Genomic DNA, 11,134 nt, shown 5'->3' with positions numbered 1-11,134 from the left:
TTAATTATTATTATCATACAGCTGTTCTCTGACAGCTATGGTCCCTGTGTAGTGGTCATACCAGGTTACTGCAGATACTCCCCATCCTTTTAGTAGTACAGAGAGAATGTAGATGTCTGCTTCCATTCTCTTTTGGGTTGCTGCTTGTTGGTCTCCCACCAATATGATGTGGATGACCGAACTGGTCATGAGTATTTTTGCCAGGAAAACCCCTTTAAGTCTATCTGTATGTTGAGCATTTCAGAATGTTATCAATAGAAAACACTATATAAAACAAAGAAGTATCACATTGCCGTCAATGGGAAACCTCATTGTCTTTTTTTCAGACAGGTTTTTAAAACCCTGCAATTATAAAAAGTTGTAGTTTTTTCAAACAAATAAATATATTTTTATTTATTTGAGTGTTGACAAACATATAACCATCAAATGTTCTTTGGCACTTTATGTACTTGGTATATAACTGGTAGATATTTATTGCACTTTTCTTTTATTCTTTTAGGGTATTTATATCTGTAAGTTTTATGTCCATTATTTGAAAAAGGGTCCCGAAACGCGTTTTAATCTTTTATACAATAAAATCTTTGCAAATTTATCAAGGAGTGCATTATATGAGACTCCATTCCCAATACTAATTAGGTAGAGCACCCCGATTTTTTTCTTTTTTTTTCCCCTTCGTACTGTCCTTAGCCTAACGGTCATGCTGACATTACCTCTGCAGTCTGTGTGTATATATAGAGACCAGCAGTGACAAGAGACCAGAAGATAGGGAAAGCATGGGCTCTTTTCTGGCTTTATGTCCCCTCTTGCTAATGGATATAAATGTCTTAATCCTGGAAAACCCCTTTAATATAATAGGCTCACAATATTATGCAGTATAGGGCTTACATTTCAGCTTTTATCTCTCTGTGCATATGTATATATTTACATTTTACTAATGTAATAGGACATTTGCTTGGTAATTGCTTCCAGAATTATCTACTGACAGCATTTTGCAATCTGATCACACATTGTGCAACATTAGTGAAATATATAAAAGATGAATCTGTGAAATGTAAAATAGGTAATTGTTTCCAGAAAAAAATACTGCTGCAAGTCTGCTGGTCTCTATCTGCACAGTTTCTTCACAGAGATGACCTGTTATTACCGATTGGCAATTATGATACAGTATGGGTGGCTTAAGTGGCCACCCAAAGTCTCCATTATTTGATCTGCCATGTCAGTCCTGCATCAATGCCAAAAATTGGAAATGAGGAGCGTAGGTATTTGTGTATGATCTTAAGCTATTAAAATAATACATTTTAAGCCTGACAGGGTATGATATGGGGTTTTGGGGATATGAATTTTTCTAAAGATTCAGTTTGGGTCTAATTTACGAATCAATGCATATAGTGACAAATTTTTTTCATAATTCTATTTTTTTTCCCTTTTTCTTTAAATTTGCCTTGGCCATCTTCCCCTGATAGTAGTAGCTAACCAACATTTATTCAAAATTCATGTTAAGCAAAGCTGGAAAGATTCAAATTAGATTTGGTTGCTAAAAAGTTGGAGTATTGTACCAAATCTACAAACCAACGAATTGATCGACTCAACTCTATTGTCCCAATTAAAATACTATAATGCAGAATTAGCAGATTACAATTCCACACCGTTTTTTTTTTCAGTATTGAGGGTATTGCAATGAATTACATGTATGAACTTGGCATGGAAGTGGCATAACACATTCAACAGAGCAGCTGCGCAATGCAGATTTAGAAAGCCAAGATTGGTTTCTAAATGTTGGAAGTTCTCCAGGCGAAGGGTAACAAAATAGTTTTTGATCCTTACATTCTACAGTACGATAAAGAATTGCAAGGTAATAATAGATCAAGGCTGTGGGCAAGAGTGATCTATATCCTCAGTGCTGTATGGCATCTGCAGGGTCAGATTTAAGCATAAAGCTACATAAAGGAGCAGAGACTATGCTTAGATGCTACCTATCCTGTAATGGGATGTTTACCAGTATTCCCTTTGTGTGCTTTAAACTATCCTCCATAGCGGCGGTCTCTAACCACTGGGCCGTGGAACACACAGTTCCGGGCTGTGGCCGAAAAACTTAAACTCTTCACCCCGCGGCTCCAACTTCATCACCTCTCTGTCGGTGCACACCAGCTATGACACAGTTGTTTAGCCACCGGCCGATTACATCATAGAGGGTGCGTGCTGGCAGACCCTGTCCTGGACCTGAGAGTGGGGGGGGGGGAGTGGGGGGCTCTGCTCTGGACATTTCAGTGAAAAGCCTGAAGACAAGAGGACATTGTAGGTCTGTGGGGGCTGCTAAAGAAATAGGGGTATTATAGTGTCCCCTTTTCTGTAGCTGTCTTTTTTTCAAGACATTAAAAGAGGGATACAGAAAAAGGGGCACTATAGAGGGCGGACGCAGGAATTGGGATAATATATCGGTTGGTGTTAGATATGGAGTAATTGTGGGGCACACAATTTATTATCCATGGTTAGAGGGTTACCCGGCCCCAGTAAAAAATGTTTAGGTGCAGATGGTCCCCAAATAAAAAAAGGTTGGGGAACACTGCTCTATAGGATGCCTACACATTTTCAGCTATGGTAGACTACCTGCTATGCCATTCAGAGCAGACTATTATGTTTGCGGGAAAATGGCATGGATACCCCCTAAATATCTTTATTGCACAGGGAAACGATCTATGTGAAGCGGTTCCAATATAAAGCTTCCCCTCAATAAATATTAGTCTTCAGTTGAAGTACTACCAGCTGTTCCTGAGGACCAGTAGGAGGATAATTGCTCAATTTAGAGACAATTGTCAATAAAATTGTACAATGATTGCTGGTGATGGTCATGTACCAGGTCATGGTGTGGTATGCTGATAATCACTCACTTTAATAGGGCCATTATCAAATATTGTGTTGATCTTGGGACCACACAATATGCAATATATGGCTTTTTAATGGGTTTTGTAATGATACACAGTTAACTTCACATCACCCAGCATACGATGAGGAGATAATATCTACACAATTATATCCACGTAGGCTCAGGATAGAGAAATTAAGCATACCTATGTGTCCTGTCTCACCTTCCACTTGGTTCTTTATAACCCAGATTTTTAAAAACATGATAAGACAATACTCTCTCTAGTAGTATAGATGCTGTATATGTGGAAACAGGGGCCCAATTAAAACTTCTTCAACCGCATAACTCCTTTATAAGGAGAATGTAAGCACAGCAGGGTTGGTGCCTACCAAAGGCAAGATGAAGCGCTAGACGACGTGAAATGATTTGTCCCTCTCACTCTCACTCCTGTTGTCATAACTCTTCCTGGGTACCAAAGTATGTTTTAAAGATGCGAAATAAAGGATAAAGAATTTTTTTAAGAAAAAATGGTGAGTGCCAACAATTGTTTTCTATTTTCTACTTTTGTGATTGTTATGGTATAGACATTGTATGAACAACCTTGTTATAACATTTTGTCTATTTAAAGCCACCACAAGGGGGAGCTCATTTTGAAAACAAGGAAGTTATAATCACACATGCAACAAGCATCTTCTAGAGGCAACGGCTCTTTCGCTTTGTTAAGATGTTTAAGGCTGTTCTCAATTTTGAGATACCTCCATAAACAAATTGGGAGTGTAAAAAAAGTTAATGATTTACATACCAGTATGTTACTATATAGCAGGCAATTAATTAGATGTAAGTTTGCATCATGAAATACTGTAATATTGTATGTTGTCAGCAAAAGAATGACCAATTAAACTGCTTAAAAGGAACTTTTTTTTAGGTATTATTTTTATTCCATTCAATCTGCAATCAATGAAATATATTCTACCCTGCAATTTTCACTCAAGCCACTAAAATGAATAAATGTTTAATACTTGCTAATTTTGTAGGGGTTTTCTTTGCAGCAGTCACCACAATTACCAAACATACAGGACAGACTAGCTTGAAAACAAAGATAACATGTCACTACAGACAATAGAAAGTGTCACAGGTTATATATTCTTCATACCTGTCCAGAGAATGCCTAGAAAATCTCCCATAAACCCAGAGCATTGACCCCAGCCTTAATGCTGCCTATGGCTATGATGCTGCTGTAAAGTGCATCACTAAATGCTGTTAAAGGAAACCTACCACTTCTGAAGGTAGGCATGAGATGCAAACACCGGGCACCAGCTCAGGGTGAGCTGGTGCCGGTGCTTAGTCTCGTTAGTGTTAAAACCGCGGTATCGCGGTTTTAACACTTTTTAAACTTTCTAGCAGAAACTGCTTCGGCGCTGCGTGCGCACGATCGTGCGCGCGCCTACATTGGAAATGCCGCAGGCGTTGCGCGCGCACGGTCGCGCGCAGCGCCAAAGCAGTTTCTACTATAAAGTTTAAAAAGTGTTAAAACTGCGATACCGCGGTTTTAACACTAACGAGACTAAGCACCGGCACCAGCTCACCCTGAGCTGGTGCCCGGTGTTTGCATCTCATACCTACCTTCAGAAGTGGTAGGTTTCCTTTAACAGACCACAAACTAAGATGGCTGCCATCTTAAAAAGTTAAGTTAAGAAAAGTTAAAAATTCTAAAAGAAAATTGTTAATTCATTCACCTTAAGCAACACAATTATCAAACGAATGGAAAAAAAAAGGACATAGGAGCCAAAGACAATGGATTACATCAGAAGGAGGACTTCCTCCTTCGAAACAAATTGGGGCACATTTACTAAGGATCCGCACACCGCAATTCCGTCAGGTTTCCCGACTATTACACAAATCGGGGGGCGTGGCCGTCGGACAACCCGAGTGATTCGGACTAAGCGCGGGATTTAAAATTCAAATTGTGTCGCAAGACATGCACTCACATACACCGGGAAGAAGAAGGTGAACTCCAACGGACCTCAGTGGGGAAGGGACACATACAGGATATCGGGTGCACGATCTTGGTAAATCGCACCGGACTTCATCCTCGTCGGACATCGCACCTCGGGGATCGCAACAGGACCGGGTAAGTAAATGTGCCCCATTATCCCTATACTTGACCAATAAATTTCTGATGCAACCCATGAGTTTTGGCGCCTATGTCCGTTTTTTCCATTTGTTTCATGATTGGATCTAGGACACTATGGTACCATTACAAATACAGGCGTTTGTTTTAGCCTATAACAGGTAACCCCCAACCCATAAGGAATGGGATACCAGTGGGTTACTTGCTTACACAGTCTAACTACAGCAGTCTCCGGGTTACATACGAGGTTTGTTCTTAAGTTGAATTTGTATGTAAGTCGGAACTGTATATTTTATAATTGTAACCCCAGCCAAAAATTTTTTGGCCTTTGTGACAATTGGATTTTAAAAACTTTGGATTGTCATAAGAACCAGGATTTACACTAAAGCTTTATTGCAGACACCTCTGATAACTGTTACAGCTGTTTATTGTAGCCTAGGACTAAAGTACAGTAAATTACTAACATCCAGAGGGCTGTTTGTAACAAGGGGTCGTCTGTAAGTTGGGTGCTCTTAAGTAGGGGACCGCCTGTATTCTCTTTTTTTGACGCATTTTATTACTTCTTTTAAGAAACCTTAGACCTCCCTCTGGTGCATTATGATGGTTGCATTGGTCTCTTAAAATGACATGGTAAGAAAACCAAATTTACCACTGTTACCTTTCTATTACTCAGCATATACAGCAATTTCCAACCAGCTTTAACTTCATATTTGATCATTCCTCAGTCTGCAGCAATCCAATTTGTCATTTCCCTTGTGAATCAGCCATGTAATGAATCCGTTCTTGTTTCCAGCAGGCAGCGAAACTGCAATTTCAATAAATCCAGATTAAACACCCCAATTTTTATTTGAAATAAATCAGAATTAAGCATAAATAACCGGCTGCAATTACAGCTTTAGATTCCAAATGTTTTCAGCTAATCACTTTAAGAAACAAACAAGAGCCTGAATGTGTATCGCCTGCAGTTGTTATTGGAAACCTATACATAGAGATTGCTAAATTAAGTCGGTCCCAGTGCAATTATGATCACTCAAGCATGCTTTCAATGTATCGTGCCAAATTAGCTAGATTTGAGCAATTTAACTTCCTGCAACAAATCTCCGGGGCACATTTGAGAAAGTACAGACTGTTTACAAACACTATCGGATTTCATGAGTGACTCTCTGCAGAGGGCCTTCCACCGGCCTAAGCACACACACCTGTCAAACAGTCACCCGTGGACCTCGTCTTTTCTTCCAATGTGGTAAAAGAACTCACTTTTTGGAGTGTTTTCTTGTTTTATTTATACAACCCTTATAGTGCCACCAAGGATTTCATGATTTCAAACTATTTCTAAGAAGAGGAAAGATTTGGATCATCTTTTATTACTTCTGTCAGTTGAATCGCCGGTTGTTTCACAGTCACTGTCCTTCTATGGTTCTAGAGACCCCCTGCAACTTGGACGACTAAACTTGGTTGCAACCCCCCTGCAACTTGGATGACTCCAATGACTAAAGTACTGTGACGCAAAATGTTCCCACCTCCTACTCACAGTCATGTCACTCTATATGGCAGAGAGCGGGATCAATCCTTCACCTTTACTAAATATTTATCATTTTGTTCATTTTTTTCATTCTACAGAGGCCATTTATTTTGCCTTGACGTTTTCTGGCGTACAGAGTATAAAAAAGTCTAAATTTCGGGAATTGTCACATTTTTTCACCCCCACATCACCAAGAGTAGTGGACGATGGATCAGCTGTTAATAAATTCCCCCATTATTCTTATCACCTTATTAAAAATTACCATTAATCAGCGGTTAAAGCCAGTGGCCAGTCTGCTGCAAGCAAACTATATGTTCCAGGGCCAAGTGGGTTGGGGGGGGGGGTAAAAGTGTAGGTTTACCATAACCCTGTATATAACCACAACCCCTGTTTGTGCCCACAAAGTAAAATTTTCCCTTACTGTACCTCATGCTATATAGACCCTTCTTATAATACCACACTTCCTGCAGAAACCCCCCTAATATTGCACCATTTCCTGCACCCCCTATAATACCCGCTTCTCTGAAACCCCTTCTTCTAATGTCTCAATTACTGCAGTCCCCCTTATGCTTCTTTTGCTTGCAACACCCCCCTAAATAATGACCCCGTTTATGAAGCCCTCCCTTATATTGCCCCATTTTCTGCAGCAATCCTCCTTTGACGTCCCATTTCCTGCAGCCTCTGTTTTAATGCCCCATTTCCTGCAGCAATCCTCCTTATGATATCCTCATTCCTGCAGCTCCCCTCAAAATGCTCCCTTTTTCTGCAGCAGACTCACTTGTAATACCCGATTGCCAGCAACACCACCCTTATAATGACCCCCTTCTTGTAGCCTCTCCCTTTTAATTTCTCTCACCGGCATTGTTATGTTAAGTCAAATACAGTAAGTGACCAACACACAGTGGGAGAAAAGACAGACATTTCCTGCAATCTTAGGGAGCCACGTCATGAGCCACAGAGGCATAAGCCAAGAATGACTGCCCCCAATATACAGGGACTTTGTCTTAACTGGGCTATTCCATGGTGAATGTGCACAATGAAGTCAATTTTGGGAAAACGACACATGTGGACTCTGGCCCCTCCAATCCATATAATCATGAACTTTCTTGGAGGAGCAGATGCGCAGATGACTGAAATGCTTCTCTGAGTCTCGTCATCTTCGAGGTATAATTATGGTTTAGTAAACATATTCTTGTAGAAGCACCTGTTCTGGGCTATTGTGATATTTTGCCACCCAGTGTGATTTGTATCTGAGGACAGACATAGAACCTTTGTTTGTTTGTATTGCAGTGGTGTTCTTGGTGTGATATCCGGAAGGTATATATATATAGATGCTCCCAATTACCTTTATTTAAATCAACTTTAATTTTTTTTCTTTAATTGTCCCAACACTGTTTTTAACTGCAGTAAAAGTAAAACTTGCGACGTGTTGCACACTTATCCCCAGGAACTACGTACAGCCACAGGACAAATCCAGCATAAGTCCAACAATTAAAACATACAAAGTTAAATCTGACTGGAGCTCCAGATTCGATTTCCTCCACTGCTTTTTGGTCAATCAGTTTCGATACAAAAGTTGGTACTTCACCTCCAGTACAAATCTTCTGATAAGAATAAAACACCATTCAGAAGACTGCTCCTCCGTTATTTGTATATCCTCCTTCCTTCACACTATCCATTCTAGCGGACCGCTGGAAGAAATTCACACGCAGATAGCGTAGTACATTCTTAGCACTCAGGATTTATTCAATAAAAGTTATTCTCACAAACAATCATTAAAAATGCACATATAAAATCTCCACATGGGACGCTAGCTTCTCGTTACCGCCCGACCCTGGGTTTCACCACAAAAGGCTTCTTCCGGGGCGTTTTTAACTGGATAAGAAAGTAAAATAATCCTGTAAAATTTGTAAACTTTAGTGGGAAATACAGAATGTTTATTTAGTTATTAAATCAGGTCATCAATTATTAGAACGATCAATGTTGATAATAAAAATGTTAGCTTGACAAAAAGATGTAGGGGCACATTTACTTACCCGGTCCTGTCGCAATCCCCGATCCGGACTGTCCAACGAGGATGAAGTCTGGCGCAATTCACCAAGATCGTGCGCCCGAGATCCTGCATGTGTTGCTTCCCCAATGAGGTCCGCCAGAGTTCACCTTCTTCTTCCCGGTGTATGTGAATGCATGTCTTGCAACACAGTTTGAAAGTTAAATCCCGCGCGTTGTCTGACGGCCCGTCCACCAATTTGTGTCGCGTGAAAGTTGGCGCCAATGCGCCCAAATCCGATCGCGTGCGACAAAAAGCCCTTCTTAAATGCGGCACACATCAGAAACCGTTGGATATTCCAACGATAGTGCGGTCCGCGGACCCTTAATAAATTAAGAAATATATTCTGTGGCCTTATAAACAATCAACAGTCATGGAAAAAAGGGTGGTTTTTGGAGGCAATTTATGATTTAGGGAATTGATGGTGAACCATTCTGAGACTGAGTACCCAAACTCCAACCAAAAGCCACTTATTTTATGCCAACTCAGCACTTTAAGCAGTAATTTAGTGCTCCTTGTTCTTCCACACTTCTTCTTATCATCCTCCTGAGGATACCAACACAGTTGAAAGGACAAGGTCAAATTTGGAAGAATCTTTGAGTCCTATCTGGTAAACTCTTTTTTTGGGGGGGCAATGGCCTTGGTGCCCACAGAGAGGGTGATGTAGGTTCACCACCACTGATTTAGGGAATCCTAACATAAACACAGTGCATATAAGTAGTGTAGAGTGGAAGATAACATATGCCTACGTCACCTTCTGTTTCAATCACACACCATATTTTGAGATTTATCTATTTCTGTGCTATCTGCCACCAATCTCATTATGCCTCAGCAAAGTATCACATGGGCAGATATAAATAGTACCATCTCTGCCTGTCTGCATGTCAGACATGTCATTTGTCATTTGGGGGGGTGGAGGTTATAACCCTTTGGACATTTGACAAGTAGGATTCTCAGAATCTTCAGATAAAAATAAATAACTAAATGTATCAGTGATAAAATTATTTTTAAAAAGTTAAAGGTTCAATCATTTTCAAAAGTAATAAATCTATTAAATTCGGATGCGGGTGAGTTTGGCTGGATGCAAATTTACAATCCTGTTTGGGTCCGGGTACCTGATCTGACGCCCAAATAGTAATACCCACGATTCGTGCTGGCTCCGGATCCTGGGTGTTATCTATTTAAATGCTGGTGGCTTTTTAATTAATGTGGGCAAATGCCGGTTCTTATCAGTTGCAGTGCATGTGTGGCAATATTTTGGTGAGGATCGTTGCTCCCCATGAGACATTGCTCGCGATCGGAGCCAGAGATAAATTGACTGAAGTTTGTGTTCATGTCAGAACTTGTACTTCAGGTACAGACCTGAACTTTGCACTTTGAGCCCATTCAACACTAGTCACTTTCCTTCACTTACTTCTGATATGGTTTGGGGTGGTAATTCTCCTGAGAAAATGGCAGCGATTTCCAACAATTGAAGAAATATATCATTTTCCTTTGAAAATATTTGGGAGTAATATTGTAAATTGATAAATTCTGCCTAGAGTTTCATTTTAATCTGGACTCAATTCATGGTCTTAGCAATATCCTATTCATGGAATTTTCTGTAATGCTAAAATATCCTATCTATTACTTTTTACTTCTTCTGATCCCATGGAAATTATGTGATGCTTATACTTGGATGAAGGAATGTGTTTTCTACGGCAAATTCTCTCTTTCAATCAGGCAGCCCTCCTGATCTACGTCAAGAATGGCAGGAGGCATCATGTTCACTTTCAATGATTTTTGCGATTGCTCGGGGGCTACCTGTGTGACACCTGCAGACCACATGCAAGCTGTTTCCTTATTTTGACCTTTGTACATTTTTAATGACCTAAGATCACAAGCCACTGACCAGACCTCTGCACATGTTCGCCTCTGGCACACTTTGATGGGAGAAGGGCCGGAGTGTAGACAATAGTTCGCTGATTACACTGGAGCTAAACATTGTGCCGAAAAAGAATTAGTAACACAAACTCCTTGATGTTTGTGAAAATATGTTGGGTAAGTTTACCGCTAATTCTTCCATTAGAATTCTTAAATTAACCACATTTACCAGAATCTGATAAAATTGTATCGATACCATAAAAATATTGTGTGTTGATAAACTGTTAAAAAAAAATTTTGAAATGAAAAGGGGAATAAAAAACAACTAATGATTTTTGGATATACAGGCAGTCCCCGGGTTACATACAAGATAGGGTCTGTAGGTTTGTTCTTAAGTTGAGTTTGTATGTAAGTCGGAACTGTATATTTTATCATTGTAATCCCAGCCAGAACTTTTTTGGTCTCTGTGACAATTGGATTTTAAAAATGTTGGGTTGTCATATGAATCAGGATTAACAATAAAGCTTCATTACAGACACATTTGATAACTGTTATAGCTGTTTATTGTAGCCTAGGACTAAAGCACAATAAATGACCAATATCCAGAGGTCCGTTTGTAACTAGGGGTGGTATGTAAGTCGAGTGTTCTTAAGTAGGGGACCGCCTGTAAATCATTCTGACTTTATTTTTTTTTTCTAGTTAAAG

This window comes from Engystomops pustulosus, chromosome 10, assembly GCF_040894005.1.
Source record: "Engystomops pustulosus chromosome 10, aEngPut4.maternal, whole genome shotgun sequence".
Lineage (NCBI taxonomy): Eukaryota > Metazoa > Chordata > Amphibia > Anura > Leptodactylidae > Engystomops > Engystomops pustulosus.
This window is presented reverse-complemented; position numbering follows the sequence as displayed.